Source organism: Pseudorca crassidens, chromosome 10, assembly GCF_039906515.1.
Source record: "Pseudorca crassidens isolate mPseCra1 chromosome 10, mPseCra1.hap1, whole genome shotgun sequence".
Taxonomy (NCBI): domain Eukaryota; kingdom Metazoa; phylum Chordata; class Mammalia; order Artiodactyla; family Delphinidae; genus Pseudorca; species Pseudorca crassidens.
In genome coordinates this window covers 79,066,220-79,085,204 of record NC_090305.1, presented here as the reverse complement: position 1 = coordinate 79,085,204, position 18,985 = coordinate 79,066,220, and the positions used below count along the sequence as shown (strand labels likewise).

Below are 18,985 nucleotides of genomic sequence, written 5' to 3'. Positions count from 1 at the left end.
ATTCTTTTTCAAGAGGATTCATGTCTTTCATTCTAGAAAATTTGCATTCATTATTTTTTCATATTGGTCCCCTCCCTTTCTTTTGAGCTATATTTTGTTTAGCATTTCTTTGTGTTTGAGATAGAAACGGATACAGCTCAATCTCTTTGTTGTCAGACCATAAATCTCTCAGACTTTATAAAATGTAGTATTATACTATTTTATCTAGTCTTCCCCAAATTATGTTTCCCCCAACTCTATTGCAATCCACATAACACAGGGGGAAGGAGAAATTTTGATGGTGTCCCATGGAGGGGCCTTATCTCCTGCATTAATATTCCAAGATTTACATCATAGCCCACAAGTCTGGCCTTGTTCTTTGGTGGTCATGCATCAGCGGTAATGGGTTCTATAGTGGTAGGAGGATGTGAAGGGAAATAGCCCAGTAGGGGCGAAAGCAGTTACTTAGGACATTAAAGGGAAAAAAAAAAAAAAAAAAGGAAACATGGGAAAACCATGAAGTAGTTGACCATTCCCAACTACTATACCTTAAGAGATGTTAGGACCTAGCCATGTATGAAAGAAATAGGCATATTCCATTTATTTTTGACCATGGAGTCAACATCTGAGTAATGTTGGACTACTATAGAATCAGCCCCTTGAAACCTTAAGTTATTGCTGTTGCTTGGCAACTATAGTTTACCACATCTCCTGTCATATTGACTTGTGTGTGGTCAGCACATTGTACGTTTTGGTTGCAGGGAGCTTAACATGCCTAGATTTGATTTGAAATGCCAAGTTTGGCTTCCTCTGTTTTATGAGTTTCTCACTACCGAGAGAAGGCTACACTCTACCTAGAGGAAGGAGGATTGTATGTGTAAGCTTGCACACATTTACTCATAGGGGCAAGTGGTGAGGTCTGGATTGGGAGGGCCCTGCATGCCATATAAATGGAATAGGCTCCCCCAAGTAAAACTCCCAGGGAAATGGAAATCGAGTGTGCAAGAAAGATGGCGCTAAAAGATGTAAGAAAATAAAATGCTCGGTCAGATCTAGTGTGCTGCATAATGTTTAATTTGATTTTCATCTCTGCACTTTATAAGCTGTTTCATCTCTGCACTCCTCCATTCTGTTGAGGAGTTCACACCCCAAAAGATTTGACTATAGATCTGGCCAGGTTTGTGTGAGTCAATTCTGGGTAGATGTGTGTGCCGTTTTCAGTTTATGACTTTGTCTTTCATTGACCTCTTGTACAGGAGGTATGAGGCATAAAGTTTTATCAGTGGTTTATTTGGCTAGCATCACATACCATGGCATATGGAAATTCTACTTAGAGACGTGGAGAGAAAACGTTTGCTGTTTTGCTCGCAGATAACTCAGTGCTTTCGTTTTTATCTCTTTGTAGCTTTGAAGCGCAGCAAAGAAGGGAAATCCATTGAGAACAGTCTGTAAAGGTAAGTGTATTTATTACATGGCCTTGACAAACATTGCCTTTACAACATTGATTTTTCTTTTATTCAGAGATTTAAACACTCGGATTAAAGATATAGCTGACAGGACAACTTCCTTAACCACCTACTTGTCCTCCCTCATAGGCAAAAGTGCTGAGCAATAGTTAGCAGAGAGCAGGAGGAAATGAAATGATGTGCTGAGGGTAGCCAAATGCAGTTGTATGCTTGCTGACTTTTGCTTTCTTCTCAGCAGTTAAGACATTCCAATGGAGCTAAATTTACTAAGATTAATGCTAGATGGAAAAAGAATGCACTCGTACCACTTCTGGTCAATAGTTAAATAAAACCAGCTGGCCAAATAAAGCATTTAAGATAAAATTCAAAGTGGCATTTCAGTTGCGTTGGATGAAATTTATCATTAAAGTCAGTTGTGCCATTGTGTGGAAGAGCTAGTTTTGTAGAAAGGAGAAAGTTAATCAGTTTGGTGTAGCTAATTGCATTCCACCCAGTCGATTTGGACGCTAAGTGAGTTAAGGAAATGAACTTCCAAGTTTGAAGCAATGGGGAAAGTACCTACTCAGCCTCCTGTGAAACATTACAATCGAGCTGCTTTTTACATGGAAAAATGTAATTGTTTCCTCTTTCCTAGGTATATTTATAAGCATAAGTCTGTACAGCATTGTTCTTTGAGCCATTGTTTAATTTCTGTTCTGCATGAAGTATTTTAATTTAAAGATTTCATTCTGGGGAATTATAGGGCTGCAGTTTCATCAAAAGTCTTTGGTGGCCAGGGTGAAATATGCCATAATTTTACATTTCTTTTCATCATCAATTATGTTTTTGACAATTTTAGGGGTTTTTTTTCTGTCATTTTTATTCCAGGAATCATGACCGTGACCACTTTAGTTAAAGTTGGAAGAGCCATTTTGATTTACTTTATATTTTAAGTTATTCCTAACTTTATGACAAATCTACTTCTGGAGCTGAATTTTTAATGTTTATTTTGAGGGTGAAAAGGAATTTTACAGGGAAATTGGAGAAAGCCCCTTTTGAATAATCAGAACATGAGCTATAAAAATATTGTTTTGAGGATTTGCTTTGGGATGATTAAACTCTGGTGCATGAAAGCTGGTTGGCTTGGAATTTTTCTGTAATGGGCACTAGTGACGAAAAAAATATCTTAAGAAGTAGATAATTCTTACATTCAGCCATATAACTTACACATCTCTGGACCATTGAGCCACATCTTGGAATAAAGCAGTACTTGATAGCTTTTAGAAATAAATTCTCATAAACTGTTGGAGTTAGTGATGATGTAGCAGTCTTCAGAACCTTGAGATCTTTAGGTACAGTTATGGTGCTCTCATTCTTCTTGGAAAGTATTTTCACACTGGTACCGTCTATTTCCTCTACTCTCAATGAAAACCCTTTGTTATTCTGGTAATCTGGAGTCAGACATGGATTTAGTTGTGGTTTGACTTTTATGAGCTATTGGACCATGGTCAAGTTATTCACCCCCTCTGTATTTCAGTTTCCTACTTTGTGAAATGGAAATAAAACTGTTTTGCTCCTAAGGTTGTGGAGCTTAAATGAATTATTATGTGTTGAGGGCTTAGAACAGGTCCTGGTCCATGATAACTACTCAGTAGATATTAGCTGTTGCTGCTCTTGTTAATATTACTGTCATCATCATCAGCATCAGCGTTAGCATCCTTATGGATTTATTCATTAGATATTTTGAGGAGTCTGTTCTTTTTGGAAGTGTAGGGATAATGTTTCAAAAATGAGCATATGTTACTAAAGAAGGGCAAATTCTGCTTTGGCTTTTAAGAATCAAATGAAAAGATAACTTTCAGATAGTATGAGAAGTGAGGCCTCTGTAAGTAAAAAGTTGTCAGGTTGAAGTTTTGTTGTTGTCAGGTTGAAGTTTTGTTGGTGTCAGGCTAAACACTATCTTTGGCTGTGTGTGGGCAACTACTAATTAATATAGTCTTAGGAAGTGAGTGATCTATTGCTACTAGTTAGGTTGAGGAATTTTTGAAGAAAACCTTATTAAGTTTAGAGGAACTTCTTCCCCCTCCCCTTTTTTCCTGTCATGTATGTTTTCCCTTTTTAACTGCACTTTATTTTCTTTTGAAGTAATTACAGTAGTGGAACTGTACCCAGGGACCCTACTCAGGGCCCTACAGTCAGCATAAGGATAGGTGCATGACCACAAGCTTGGTTAACGGGTGCTTCTTCTTTGGAATTTGAATCTTGAGCTAAAGGATTCTCCTTTCTCCCAGTCAGCATTCTGCCCTGACAGTACCTGCCATGAGACCACTGTAGCAGTTCCCATTTCCCAGCTTCCACATCTGTCTTGGTCACTGATGGTGTTCAACGCTTATTTTCCAGTCTTCCATGGATTTGCTGAGCCTCCAATTTCCTTCCCATAATCCTTCTTAAATTAGTCAATTGGTTTCTGTTGCTTGCAATCACAGAACCCTAACAGAGTAGTTTACATGTTAGGGAGCTAAATTTGGAATAAGTGGGGTGTGTTTGGAGGTTTACAGTAAAAATACCATTCACTACTTTCTTCCATCATATATAAGTAGCTGAGTGTTTTGCAGCAGATTACATAAGGTGAAGAGTTCTCAATTATTATTTCAAAAGTGGGCTGTTTTGTTGGACTCTCCACTACTCTTGTGTTTGGTAAAAAGAAGTCACTTTTGGCTGCTTCTCGAAGCTCTCAAAGGATATGTGTATATGTGGGGGTAGAGTTGGAATTAAGAAGAGAAGCAGAGGTCATCCTTCCAATTTCTGGAGCCCTGGTCTCTTTGTGGCATGGGTATTGTGAAGGGACTGTGATTTCCTTCTACTTATCCCAGCATCCCAAAACAAAACTATTTAAATATTTGTATACTTTTGCCTGAATTTTTATTGCTCTTTTGAACACTTTTCTTGCCCTACTGAACACCTTCTTTTCAATGGTGTGTAAAATGTGATTGAAAACTCAGTTACTTAGGTCTGTGGCACTGCTTGTGGTTTCCCGAGAATGGAATGGGCAAATTTGCCCTATTTCCCCTTGTGTCTTGTTTGTTGACTGCTTCTCTGTTCTGTGCAGTGCCTAGAACAAAGCTGGTTAATGATTTTTTCACAGGGACATCAATTTTTCACTCCTACTGTGAATAAATAGCACGACAGCATTGTATGGTTGAAAGAACCTTAGCTGAAGCATTAGGAAACATACCTTCTAGTTTGTGCTCTGCTGCTTGCTAGCTTTATGACTCTGGGCAAGAAACCCAACTTTTCTTAAGGTCTCAGTTTTCCTCACCTGTAAAATAGGATAACCCTTGCCCTATCTACTGCGTAGGGCTGTTCTGAGGATGACGTAAAGATAATGTATGTGGAAGTGCTTAGGAGATTAAAGTGCTGTGTAATATCAATGTATTGTTATTATTGTTAATATCATGCTATTTATATTTATTAAACAGATTGAAAAATCGAAGGCTTATTTTATGAGGCTGAATAGGAAAGGGAGGTAAATAAAAAAACAAAAATAGAAACAAAACTCTGCATAGTACTTGTGCTGGAATTCTCTGTTTGTGCCTCCAGCTCTCATTCCTCTGAAATGCTGTGTGTCCCAGGAGGCTGACTTATTGTCAGCATACCCTGGGCTCCCTTGCTCTCTGGCCTTCCACTGGAGTAGCCAAAGGAAGGCATTGGGCGAAAATCGGAGAATGCAAGGTTGGAATATTATCCCCTACCTTCCTTGCAGCACTGTGGGTTGACAGTGGCTGTATTCCTCTAAGGAAGGCCACCGGGGTTCTTGCTGGGGGCCTATCTTCTGCAGCTGCAGCTTTTTTCTACTATTTGGTAACTGCTCCTTCCTTTTGCCCCTTTAAATTAGCAGTTTATTTCTGCTAACTCCAGGATACTGTTGTCTCTTGGTTTCCCTTAACCTTGCCCACACCCTTCATAAAATTCCCCTCAATTACCCCCAGTGATGGTGCTGTCTTTTTTAATGCAAATTTTTAAAAAACATCTTTATTGGAGTATAATTGCTTTACAATGGTGTGTTAGTTGCTGCTCTATAACAAACTGAATCAGCTATACATATAGATATATCCCTATATCTCCTCCCTCTTGGCATCTCCCTCCCACCCTCCCTATCCCATCCCTCTAGGTGGTCACAGAGCACTGAGCTGATCTCCATGTGCTGTGTGGCTGCTTCCCACTAGCTATCTATTTTATATTTGGTAGTGTATATATGTCCATGCCACTCTCTCACTTCGTCCCAGCTTACCCTTCCCCTCTGCGTGTCTTCAAGTCCATTCTGTACGTCTGTGTCTTTATTCCTGTCCTGCCCCTAGGTTCCTCAGAACCTTTTTGTTTTTTTTTTCAGATTCCATATATATGTGTTAGCATACAGTATTTGTTTTTCTCTTTCTGACTTAACTTCACTCTGTATGACAGACTCTAGGTCCATCCACCTCACTACAAATAACTCAATTTCATTTCCTTTTATGGCTGAGTAATATTCCATTGTATATATGTGTCACATCTTCTTTATGCATTCATCTATCAGTGGACACTTAGGTTGCTTCCATGTCCTGGCTATTGTGAGTAGTGCTGCAGTGAACATTGTGGTACATGACTCTTTTTGAATTATGGTTTTCTCAGGGTATGTGCCCAGTAGTGGGATTGCTGGGTCGTATGATAGTTCTATTTTTAGTTTTTTAAGGAACCTCCATACTGTTCTCCATAGTGGCTGTATCAATTTACATTCCTACCAACAGTGCAAGAGGGTTCCCTTTTCTCCACACCCTCTCTAGCATTTATTATTTGTAGATATTTTGATGATGGCCATTCTGACTGGTGTGAGGTAATACCTCATTGTAGTTTTGATTTGCATTTCTCTAATGATTAGTGATGTTGAGTCACCTTTCATGTGTTTGTTGGCAATCTGTATGTCTTCTTTGGAGAAATGTCTGTTTAGATCTTCTAAATAGAAGAAGAATCTGCCCATTTTTGGATTGGGTTGTTTGTTTTTTTGATATTGAGCTGCATGAGCTGCTTGTATGTTTTGGAGATTAATCATTTGTCAGTTGCTTCGTTTGCAAATATTTTCTCCCATTCTGAGGGTTGTCTTTTCTTCTTTTTTATGTTTTCCTTTGCTGTGCAAAAGCTTTTAAGTTTCATTAGGTCCCATTTGTTTATTTTTGTTTTTATTTCCATTTCTCTAGCAGATGAGTCAAAAAGGATCTTGCTGTGATTTATGTCATAGAATGTTCTGCCTATGTTTCCTCTAAGAGATTGATAGTGTCTGATCTTGCATTTAGGTCTTTAATCCATTTTGAGTTTATTTTTGTGTATGGTGTTAGGGAGTGTTCTAATTTCATTCTTTTACATGTAGCTGTCCAGTTTTCTCAGCACCACTTATTGAAGAGGCTGTCTTTTCTCCACTGTATATTCTTGCCTCCTTTATCAAAGATAAGGTGACCATAAGTGTGTGGTTTTATCTCTGGGCTTTCTATCCTGTTCCATTGATCTATATTTCTGTTTTTGTGCCATACTGTCTGGATTACTGTAGCTTTGTAGTATAGTCTGAAGTCCAGGAGCCTGATTCCTCCAGCTCCATTTTTCTTTCTCAATATTGCTTTGGCTATTCGGGGTCGTTTGTGTTTCCATACAAATAATGAAATTTTTTGTTCTAGTTCTGTGAAAAATGCCATTGGTAGTTTGGTAGAGATTGCATAGAATCTGTAGATTGCTTTGGATACTATAGTCATTTTCACTATGTTGATTCTTCAATCCAAGAGCCAGGTATATCTCTCCATCTGTTTGTATCATCTTTAATTTCTTTCGTCAGTGTCATAGTTTTCTGTATACAGGGCTTTTGTCTCCTTAGGTAGGTTTATTCCTAGGTATTTTATTCTTTTTGTTGCAGTGGTGAATGGGAGTGTTTTCTTAATTTCTTTTTCAGATTTTTCATCATTAGTGTATAGGAATGCAAGAGATTTCTGTGCATTGATTTTGTATCCTGCTACTCTATCAAATTCATTGATTAGCTCTAGTAGTTTTCTGGTAGCATCTTTAGGATCCTCTGTGTTTACTATCATGTCATCTGCAAACAGTGACAGCTTTACTTCTTCTATTCTGATTTGGATTCCTTTTATTTCTTTTTTTTTCTCTGATTGCCATGGTTAAAAGTTCTAAAACTATGTTGAATAATAGTGGTGAAAGTGGATAACCTTGTCTTGTTCCTGATCTTAGTGGAAATGCTTTCAGTTTTTCACCATTGAGAACGAAGTTGACTGTGGGTTTGTCATATATGGCCTTTATTATGTTGAGGTAAGTTCTCTCTATACCTACTTTCTGTAGGGTTTTTGTCGTAAATTGGTGTTGAATTTTGTCAAAAGCCCTTTCTGCACCTATTGAGGTGATCATATGGTTTTTATCCTTCAACTTGTTAATATGGTGTATCACATTGATTGATTTGCGTATTTTGAAGAATCCTTGCATTCCTGGGATAAACCCCACTTGATCATTGTGTATGATCCTTTTAATGTGCTGTTGGATTCTGTTTGCTAGTATTTTGTTGAGGATTTTTGCATCTATGTTCATCCGTGATATTGGTCTATAGTGTTCTTTTTTTGTCACTTCTTTGGTTTTGGTATCAGGGTGATTGTGGCTTGTAGAAGGAGTTTGGGAGTGTTCCTCCCTCTGCTATATTTTGGAAGAGTCTGAGAAGGATAGGTGTTAGCTCTTCTCTAAATGTTTGATAGAATTTGCCTGTGAAGCCATCTGGTCCTGGGCTTTTGTTTGTTGGAAGATTTTTAATCACAGTTTCAATTTCAGTGCTTGTGATGGGTCTGTTCATATTTTCTGTTTCTTGCTCGTTCAGTCTCTGAAGGTTGTGCATTTCTAAGAATTTGTCCATTTCTTCCAGGTTGTCTATTTTATTGCCCTGTAGTCGCTTGTAGTAATCTCTCATGATTTTTTTGTATTTCTGCAGTGTCGGTTGTTACTTCCCCTTTTTCATTTCTAATTCTATTGATTTGAGTCTTCTCCCTTTTTTTCTTGATGAGTTTAGCTAATGGTTTATCAATTTTGTTTATCTTCTCAAAGAACCAGCTTTTAGTTTTATTGATCTTTGTTATCATATCCTTCATTTCTTTTTCATTTATTTCTCATCTGATCTTTATGATTTCTTTCCTTCTGCTAACTTTGGGTTTTTTTTGTTCTTCTCTCTCCAATTGCTTTAGGTGTAAGGTTAGGTTGTTTATTTGAGGTGTTTCTTGTTTCTTAAGGTAGGATTGTGTTGCTATAAACTTCCCTCTTAGAACTGGTTTTGCTGCATCCCATAGGTTTTGGGTCATCATGTTTTCATTGTCATTTGTTTCTAGGTATTTTTTGATTTCCTCTTTGATTTCTTCAGTGATCTCTTGGTTATTAAGTAGTGTATTGTTTAGCCTCCATGTGTTTGTATTTTTTACAGATTTTTTCCTGTAATTGATATCTAGTCTCATAGCATGTTGTCAGAAAAGATACTTGGTATGATTTCAGTTTTCTTAAATTTACCAAGGCTTGTTTTGTGACCCAAGATATGATCTATCCTGGAGAATTTTCCATGTGTACTTGAGAAGAATGTGTATTCTGTTGTTTTTGGATGGAATGTCCTATAAATATCATTTAAGTCCATCTTGTTCAATGTATCATTTAAAGCTTGTGTTTCCTTATTTATTTTCATTTTGGATGATCTGTTCTTTGGTGAAAGTGGGGTGTTAAAGCCCCCTACTATGATTGTGTTACTATCGATTTCCACTTTTATGGCTGTTAGTATTTGCCTTATGTATTGAGGTGCTCCTATGTTGGGTGCATAAATATTTACAATTATTATATCTTCTTCTTGGACTGATCCCTTGATCATTATATAGTGTCATTCTTTGTCTCTTGTAATACTTTGTTTTAAAGTCTATTTTGCCTGATATGAGAATTGCTATTCTAGCTTTCTTTTGATTTCCATTTGCATGGAATATCTTTTTCCATCCCCTCACTTTCAGTCTGTTTGTGTCCCTAGGTCTGAAGTGGGTCTCTTGTAGATAGCATATATATGGTTCTTGTTGTTATATCCATTCAGCCAGTCTATGTCTTTTGGTTGGAGCATTTAATCCATTTACATTTAAGGTAATTATCGAGATGTATGTTCGTATTCCCAATTTCTTAATTGTTTTGGGTTTGTTATTGTACGTCTTTTCCTTCTCTTGTGTTTCCTGCCTAGAGAAATTTCTTTAGCATTTGTTGTAAAGCTGGTTTGGTGGTGCTGAATTCTCTTAGCTTTTGCCTGTTTGTAAAGGTTTTAATTTCTCTGTCAAATCTGAATGAGATCCTTGCTGGATAGAGTAATCTTTGTTGTAGGTTTTTTCCTTTCATCACTTTAAATATGTCATGACACTCCCTTCTGGCTTGCAGAGTTTCTGCTGAATGATCAGCTGTTAACTTTATGGGGATTCCCTTGTATGTTATTTGTTGTTTTTCCCTTGCTGCTTTTAATATTTTTTCTTTATATTTAAATTTTGATAGTTTGATTAATATGTGTCTTGGCATGTTTCTCCTTGGATTTATCCAGTATGGGACTCTGTGCTTCCTGGACTTGACTGACTATTTCCTTTCCCATATTAGGGAAGTTTTCAACTATAATCTCTTCAAATATTTTCTCAGTCCCCTTCTTTTTCTCTTTTTCTTCTGGGACCCCTGTAATTCGAATGTTGGTGCGTTTAATGTTTTCCCAGATGTCGCTGAGACTGTCCTCAATTCTTTTAATTCTATTTTCTTTATTCTGCTCTGTGGTAGTTATTTCCATTATTTTATCTTCCAGGTCACTTATCCATTCTTCTGCCTCAGTTATTCTGCTCTTGATCCCTTCTAAAGAATTTTTAATTTCATTTATTGTGGTGTTCATCATTTTTTTTTTGCTCTTTAGTTCTTCTGGGTCCTTGTTAACTGTGTATTGTATTTTATCTATTCTATTTCCAAGATTTTGGATCATGTTTACTATCATTACTCTGAATTGTTTTTCAGATAGACTGCCTGTTTCCTCTTTGTTTGTTTGGTCTGGTGTGTTTTTACCTTACTTCTTCACCTGCTGTATGTTTCTCTGTCTTCTCATTTTGCTTAACTTACTGTGTTTGGGGTCTCCTTTTCACAGGCTGTAGGTTTGTATTTCCCGTTGTTTTTTCTGTCTGCCCCCAGTGGATAAGGTTGGTTCAGTGGGTTGTGTAGGCTCCCTGGTAGAGGGGACTGGTGCCTGTGTTCTGGTGGATAAGGCTGGATCTTGTGTTTCTGGTGGGCAGGACCATGTCTGGTGGTGTGTTTTGGGGTGTCTGTGAACTTATTATGATTTTAGGCAGCCTTTCTGCTAATGGGTGGGGTTGTGTTCCTGTCTTGCTTGTTGTTTGGCATAGGTTGTCCAGCACTGTAGCTTTCTGGTTATTGAGTGGAGCTGGGTCTTAGCGTGAGATGGAGATCTCTGGGAGAGCTTTTGTCGTTTGATATTACGTGGAGCTGGGAGGTCTCTGGTGGACCAATGTCCTGAACTTGACTGTGTCACCTCAGAGGCACAGACATAACACCTGGCCAGAGCATCATGACCCTGTTAGCCACATGGCTCATAAGAAAAGGGAGGAAAAAAAGAAGAAAAGAAAGAAAAAATAAATAAATAAAATAAAGTTATTGAAATAAAAAATACAAGAAAATCATTAAAAATAAAAAAAATTAAAACATTATAAGAAAAGAAAAAGAAAGAAAGAAGAGAGTAACCAAACCAAGAAACAAATACACCAATGATGGGAAGCTCTAAAAAGTATACTAAAAAAAACCTTGACTGACAGAACCGTAGGAGAAATGGTAAAAGCAAAGCTATACAGACAAAATCATACAAAGAAGCATACACATACACACTCACAATAAGTGATAAAGGCAAAAAAATATATATATATCTTATGGGAAGTCTGAGCTCTTCTGCCAGTGTTGCAGTAGGTGTTTTGTAGGAGTTGTTCCACATGTAGATACATTTCTGATGTATTTGTGGGGAGGAAGGTAATCTCCACATCTTACTCCTCTGCCATCTTGCAGGTCCCCACCTTTTTTTTCTCTTTTCCTTTGTGCTTCGTCTAAGTTTCACTTGTTCTTAGGGTGCCAAGTGCTGAGGCCTTGCACCTGGCACTTCAGACCAGAGTTCCAGTGCGAAGTGGATGCACAGGACCCTTCAGTTCCAAGGGGCCATGTTCTCAACTCTGCGCACACACTGTGCTTCAGCTTCTATCTTTATATTTCTGCCGTTCTCAATTCAATTCAACAAATGTCTTTCTAGGACTTAACAGTGTGTCAGGGGCATAGTAAGTGTTTATTTACTATGAACTGGACATTTTGGTGATACAGTTGGGGGGAGTATATCAATCAGTTTTTTTTTTTTTTTTTTTTTTTTGCTGTACTGGCACGGGCCCAGCCGCTCCGCAGCATGTGGGATCTTCCCAGACCGGGGCACGAACCTGTGTCCCCTGCACTGGCAGGCGGACTGTCAACCACTGCGCCACCAGGGAAGCCCTCAATCAGTTTTTAAAAAAGCAAGTTTTGGTAAACTGAAAAACTTTATGTTAATCCTAGTTCATAAAGACCTCTAATGTTTATGCTTATGCACACTATGAATTATCTTTTGAAGTTCATTTTTATTTTCATCAAAGCAAGATACCTACTTGTTTATTGTTTGAATAAAACAGCACTAAAAAGCAAATACTGAAAAACTGCACACCAACCCCTTCTCGACCTTTCTCTCTTCTGACCCCCTCCCCCAAATTGCAACTTTTAACTCTGATAGTTCTGGTGTTTATCTCTCTGTTTATAAGTAACATACTTATACTTTTTTTCCAGGTACATCAAGTTTAGCAGTAGCTCTTTGACACTCCCACTCCTACCACTTTTGGTCCCCACAGGCTACTAAAATAATTATATTACAATTTTTTGTTTAAATCAATATATAATATTTACATTATTATGTTATTACGGTTGGTAATATTTTCTTTAACATATAACCTTCTGTCTTCCTTGGAATTAACGTATGCTTTAAAAAAATTGCTTAGGCTCTACTTTATGAGGTAGATAGTAATAGAATTTCCATTTTATAGATGTCGAAATTGAGGCTTAAGTCTAAGGATTTTGCCTAGAGTCACACAGCTAATAAGTGTTAGGTTTGGAATTAGACTTCAGCTAGTCTGCCTACAAAGCCTGCATTCCTGATCATGAGATTATTTACAAGCACTGTCACTTCAGTTGTTTTCCTAAAGGCTACATTAAAAAAACAAAACATGGGCTTCCCTGGTGGCACAGTGGTTGAGAGCCCGCCTGCCGATGCAGGGGACACGGGTTCATGCCCCGGTCCGGGAAGATCCCACATGCTGCGGAGCAGCTGGGCCCGTGAGCCATGGCCGCTGAGCCTGCGTGTCCGGAGCCTGTGCTCCGCAACGGGAGAGGCCACAACAGTGATAGGCCCGCGTACCGCAAAAAAAACAAAAAGAAAAACAAAAATCAGTAAAAACCAAACTTGAGTTCTTTCTTCAGAGATTCAGAATAAGTAGTTCTGGGGAGGGGACCAAAAATCTGTATTTTTAGAAGCTCCATAAGTGATTCCATTGGTCACTAGGTTTTGAGAACTTCAATCACCATCATCACCATCATGATCATCTACATCATCACATCCACCATCATCACCACCACCACTTCCATCAGCAGCAAGAAATGACAGTCTTGTACAGTGCTCTCAGTAGCTGAGCAGAAATTGTGGTATCCATTAAGCCAGTTGCTTTTTGACCTCTTAGGTGAGCTCGCACTGGTGGGTGATTCAGGTAATGATTTATCCAGTCATTTTTAAGTTTGGCAAGTGCTTTGGGAGGAATTGTGCCCCACAGAAGTGGACAAGGTAATTTTTTTCAGCTCAGCTGGTTGTTACTTTATCTGGTATAAAGGCAATGAGAAGATTGTCCCTGTACTTAACCCTGACCTTAAAGGGACTCACTTTTTTTCTGAGAATTCCCAAAAGTGACATCTAGCGGAAATACAGAGCTCACGTAAAGGAGAAATTTTGATGTCTTTGTTCTGTTTGATTTCCATCCTCCCCCTTCCCCCACTGCTTGTGGCATTTCTTGTTTATCAGGCAGGAGAGAAGCAGTAAAATTTGGCCTGGGGTTTTCTCATCCCTAGGTGTGAAATTATTTCAGAACTAAAATAATAATACTTTGCATTTCTATAGGACTTTTATTTGAAGATCTAAAAGTGTTAATAGAGCTTGCCAGCACCCTCTGAAGTAGATAAGTATTATTAGAGAAGATTTCCTCCAAGAACATTTTCACTTAATATCCCATGTGTGACTTGAAAATGCTTTTGTATTATTTGGGAATCTCAACTTTATAAAGTGCCTTGTGTATTGGGCACTTCTTTTCTTTATATTCAATTTTCATTAATTCCCAGCACATTGAGGGAAATATAGTCATGTTTCATGAATGGGTGTGGTGTTATTTAGAGAAAAAATAAAGGCATTCTGTTATTGCCTTTTATTTTTGAGTGTTTTGAAAATGTTCAGTAGTATTCACCAGCTATGGAACTGTCTATCTTACAGTTAATTTTCCTTTTTTAAGGTAGCAGGACTTGTAATATATTGAATAACTAGTGGGAACTTGGACTGATAGTGTGGTGTCCTTTGGGAGCTCATGACATGTCAAGCCAATTAAAAATACAAACCTAGTTTGCATTCTGAATTAAAGGTTTAATTTTGAAAAATTGTTTTGAATGTTGCATGCATGAATTTTAATCACACATGCATGCATACTTGGTTACATTTTTTTTACCTCTAAATTTTGGAAGTGCTATTTCAGTGATGTTTAGGGTTTCTGCTCACTTAGTGTCATTGATGCAGAAGTGTTGCAGGTCTTGCCTAGCACAGAACATTCAGGAAAAGGCCTTCTGATTCTTAGTACACGCTGGTCACCCTGGAAAGCTCCTTGTCCATGCAGTATTAGGTGACCCTGCTGTGTCTATGCAAAGGACATAGACACAAGATCTTTTACTGTGGCTTCAGGGCCCAAATATTTATTTTCCCAGCATCCTCTCACAATTCCCATCAAAAGTCCTATCACTTCCCTAGAGTTTCTGTTAGGGAACAGGCTGCCCACCTCCACTACTTTAAGGAACTGGAAAACCTCTAGCCTCTCCCCAATAGTGGGAAAGCACAATTTTAGGTAAACAAGATCAAAGGAAACAGAACAGTTTAAATGGAACAGAACAATCGAAATTTGTCTGTATCCCTGTCCAGAAATGCTGGTGTCTAGCACCATGAGTTTAGGCTTTTGAAAGAAAAATCTTTAGTGGGGGTTGGATTTTGAGGGTTAGAGATTACTTCTAGTGCTTTCTGCTTTTGGACATGCCCCTAAGATAAAGGGAATGTTGACGTTCTTGAGATAAGAAAGGGAAAAACATACACAGGAGGAATAACAAAACATACCAATTGATATCTTTAAATTATGCTGCCCCAAATTCGCTGGTGAGACAAGGAGACGCATCAGAATTTGTGAGGTGCTTTATGACTCTCATGATGGAGAGAGTGTGTCAGATGATCACATGGTCAGTACTTTTCCTGGCATCTCAGTTGTCTTCCTTTTTGGGAAAAATTCACTTAAGACCCATCATCTGAAGGTTTGGAGGAATATGGGCAGAATTATGAATCTCTATACCATTTTTTCCTGAGTCTTTTGCTCAAAGGAGGTCACATTAATTTGCTGCTAATTATGTGAAGGTAGATTTATCAGTGAAGATAGTTTTTGCTGCCAGTAATCAAAAATCTACTCAAAATGGGAATAGATGATAAGGGAATTTAAAAAAGAAGCTTCCTACCCTCTCCATGTCTACCTGCTGAGCCCCATGGATGTCATGATCGATGGAAAGACATTACGGAACCCTGGCTCTGAATGTCTGGAATCCAACCTTAATCCACTTTTTCCTGGTGCCAAGCAACTGGGGACCCACCAGGGTGCCTTTGATGGTTGTCACTGTGCAGCAGGGAGATGATTTTGAGCACTAGGCTGTTGACAGGTTGCTGAGCATTGGCAATTACTTTGTGAATTTCTCTACTAACTTACATTTGAACACAAAATAAAACCCATCAGAATAAAGAAAATGAGCTATCTCAAGGAACTAAACATCCTGAGGGAGGTAGTTCCAGGTTTTGTTAATTCAGTGACTCAGCAATGTCATTAGAGTCTTCATTTCTTGCTCTTTTTTCTCTGCCACCTTCAGTGTGCTGACTTGGTCCTCCGACTGGCTGCTCTCTTGGTCCTAAGATGCCTGCTTCATTTGGGGGGTCACCTGCACATAAGTAGCATCCATTGGTATAAGAGACTGTCTATTCTTGTGTGTCCCTTTTTAAATGCAAGGGGCCTTTCCTATAACCTCTCCAGCAGGCTTCTCCTTGGGTTGCATTTGGCTGATTGTAGCTACATATTCCTTCCTAAGTCAGACAGTGGCACACGGGATGGGATTACCTTGATTGGCTTAAATTGGTGCTTTCCAATTTAAGTTTGTTCTTGTCATGGTACACATAGAAAATGATAACATCTGGTTAGAACATTAAGTAAACAGAAGAGGTTGCTCACAGCTGGAGGTGGTTGGTGTGTGTGTGTGTGTGTTTTGAGGGTGTGGGTGGGGGATCTGGCTGCCCTGGCTGCCCTAGGGGATAAAGGGGTGGATATCTGAGCAAGTATAACCCATTCTCTGGTTTAAACTAATCAGGATTTACCCCTGAGCTGGGATAATCTCACCTTCCCTAGGCTCTTGGGTTTGTGGAGGTAAGATACTCCAATAAAATTGGGGTTTTACTTGTAAGGCAGCAGAGGGGATGGCTGTTCGAAAGGCCCTCAGCTGTGTCTTTGCAGGTATACCTAATGTCCTTCTTTAGTGCCTTGTTGAGAAAGGAACAAGTTTTGCAAATTTTAAGCCTTGGTGCAAATGAATGAATATGTACTCATATACGAGACTAACCTGTGTATTCAATGCCACTGACTTCCTGTGGTGTGCCAGGAACGTGCTGTATGAGGTGCAAGAAACATGAGCCCTGCTGATGATTTTACAGTCTAGGGAGGGAGACAGAGCATAACTATTAAACAATGCATGCATTATTAAAAGTTACATTAAGTCCTATACAGGAAACAACAGGAGGCAAAGCAGAGCAAACCTCCTCCTGTGGAGTGGTCTGGGAGGGCTTCTTTGAGTTAATGACATTTTAGCTGAGATCTGAAGGAATTACAAGGGGGAGGGGGACAATCAGCCATACAGAGTGGGGAAAGAGGGATTATAGTTTTGATCCTTGTAACTGTGTCTTGGGATTCATTTGTTTTCAAGAAGCAAAACAAACAGCAACAAAAACAACAAAAGATGTGACACTTCCTATAAGACCACAGGACAGCTTACTAGTTTGAGGGCAGGCAGGACCGAGAGCTTCCTGAGGCACTGGACCAGGAAATGGTTGACCCTCAAGAGCTAACAGGAGCAGGACAGGTAAATGGATAAACGTGTCTGCTCCACACTGTCTCTCAGTGTGTCTATCCTTTTTTTTTTTTTTTAATTGTGGTACGCAGGCCTCTCACTGTTGTGGCCTCTCCCATTGCGGAGCACAGGCTCCGGACGCGCAGGCTCAGCGGCCATGACTCACGGGCCCAGCCGCTCCGTGGCATGTGGGATCTTCCCAGACCGGGGCACGAGCCCGTGTCCCCTGCATCGGCAGGTGGACGCTCAACCACTGCGCCACCAGGGAAGCCCAGTGTGTCTATCCTAAAGCACAGTGCCTGTCTTGGGAGCTGCATAGCCTCTCCTCTGCTTCCCCGGCATACTGGCTGCTCTGGTCTGCATTGCCCCATCCACCCTGACTGCCTCTGCAGCTCTCTCTGCCCCATTCAGGAGGTTGATAGAGACTAACAGGAATTACTACATTCCAATCCCTCTTTCCTGGGAGAAAATATCTAAGTGGCTTGCTGTAGGTCAGGTGCCCACCTTTGTTGGAGTCCTCTGTGTCCCAGGCACAAGGTCCACTTGGCTGGCTGCCTACTTAATTCTACTTAATTCTATTCAGCAGGATTGGGAGAGATTTTCTGAGAAGGTGGAATATAGAGCAGGCGAATGGATTAACACCCCTGTTAAATGCTGCTTTTTATTTATTTTTATTATTATTATTTTAAAAGATTTATTTATTTATTTGGCTGCACCAGTTCTTAGTTGTGGTATGTAGGTTCAGTTGCGGCATGGGAGATCTTCAGTTGCAGCATGAGGGATCTTTTAGTTGCAGCATGAGGGATCTTTTTAGTCACAGCATGTGGGATCTTTATTGAAGCATGTGAACTCTTAGTTGTGGCATGTGGGATCTAGTTTCCTGACCAGGGATCGAACCCAGGCCCCCTGCATTGGGAGCGTAGAGCCTTAGCCACTGGACCAGCAGGGAAGTTCCCGAAATGCTGGTCTTTAGATTCTCCAACATTAGTAACACTGGTAGAGTCCCAGTGATGTAAGTAACTTAGTTACTACCTGAGTTATTTAGTTGACTACTGATGCCTACTGCAGGGTACTGCATACAGCACATACTTAAGAAGAAGTAATTAGCAGTGGTGATAATAACAAAGTTGACCCTGAGGTATATGGTAGTTCTTTCTCAATGGCGCAGGTCATTTATATTGGGAATGCTTTAATGGGAATGCTTCTTTGTTTTGAGGATGAAAAACACTTTTTAAAATGCCAGTCTGTATCTTTTTTTCCTCCAGTTTTATTGAGAAATAATTGACATCACTGATAACTTTAAAGTGTACAACATGATGGTTTGATTTACATATACTTTGAAATGATTACCACAATAGGTTCAGCTAACCCTCATCTTCTCATATAGACACAATAAAAAGAAAAAAAAGGAAAAAAGGAAAAAAAATTTCCTTGTGATGAGAACTTTTAAGGTTTACTCTCTTAATTTTACTATATATCATGCAGCAGTGTTAGCTGTAGTTATGTTGTACGTTTCATCTCTAGTACTAATTTATAACTGGAAGTTTGTACCTTTTGACTGCCTTCCTCCAACTCCTCCCCCCCACCCTCCATCTCCGATAATGAGAAGTCTGATCTCTTTTTCTATGAGTATTATTTTATTTTGTAAGATTCTACATATAAGTGAAATCATAGAACATTTGTCTTTCTCTCTCTGACTTATTTCATTAGCATAATGCCTTCAAGGTCCATCCATGGTGCCACAAATGGTAGGATTTCTTCTTTTTTGTGGTTGAATAATATTTCATTGTATATATATATATACCATATATACATGGATGGACGCTTAGGTTATTACCATTTCTTGGGTATTGTAAATAATGCTGCTGTGAAAATGGGGGTGCAGATAGCTTTTCAAGTTAGTGTTTTTGTTTCCTTTGGATGTATTCCCAGAAGTGGAATTACTGCATCATATGGTAGCTCATTATTTTATTTATTTTTTTTTG

At 39.0% G+C, this 18,985-nt stretch overlaps 1 protein-coding gene across 35 annotated transcripts in view; it reads left to right on the top strand.

Moving 5' to 3' along the window:
• FHIT (fragile histidine triad diadenosine triphosphatase) overlaps positions 1–18,985 on the top strand; it is a 1,451,597-nt gene that overhangs the window by 35,822 nt on the left and 1,396,790 nt on the right. For all 35 annotated transcript variants that reach the window (XM_067755027.1, XM_067755025.1, XM_067755001.1 and 32 more), the window contains one exon: positions 1,385–1,433. The gene's annotated coding sequence lies outside the window, so the exon portion shown is untranslated. The remainder of the gene's footprint in view (positions 1–1,384; positions 1,434–18,985) is intronic.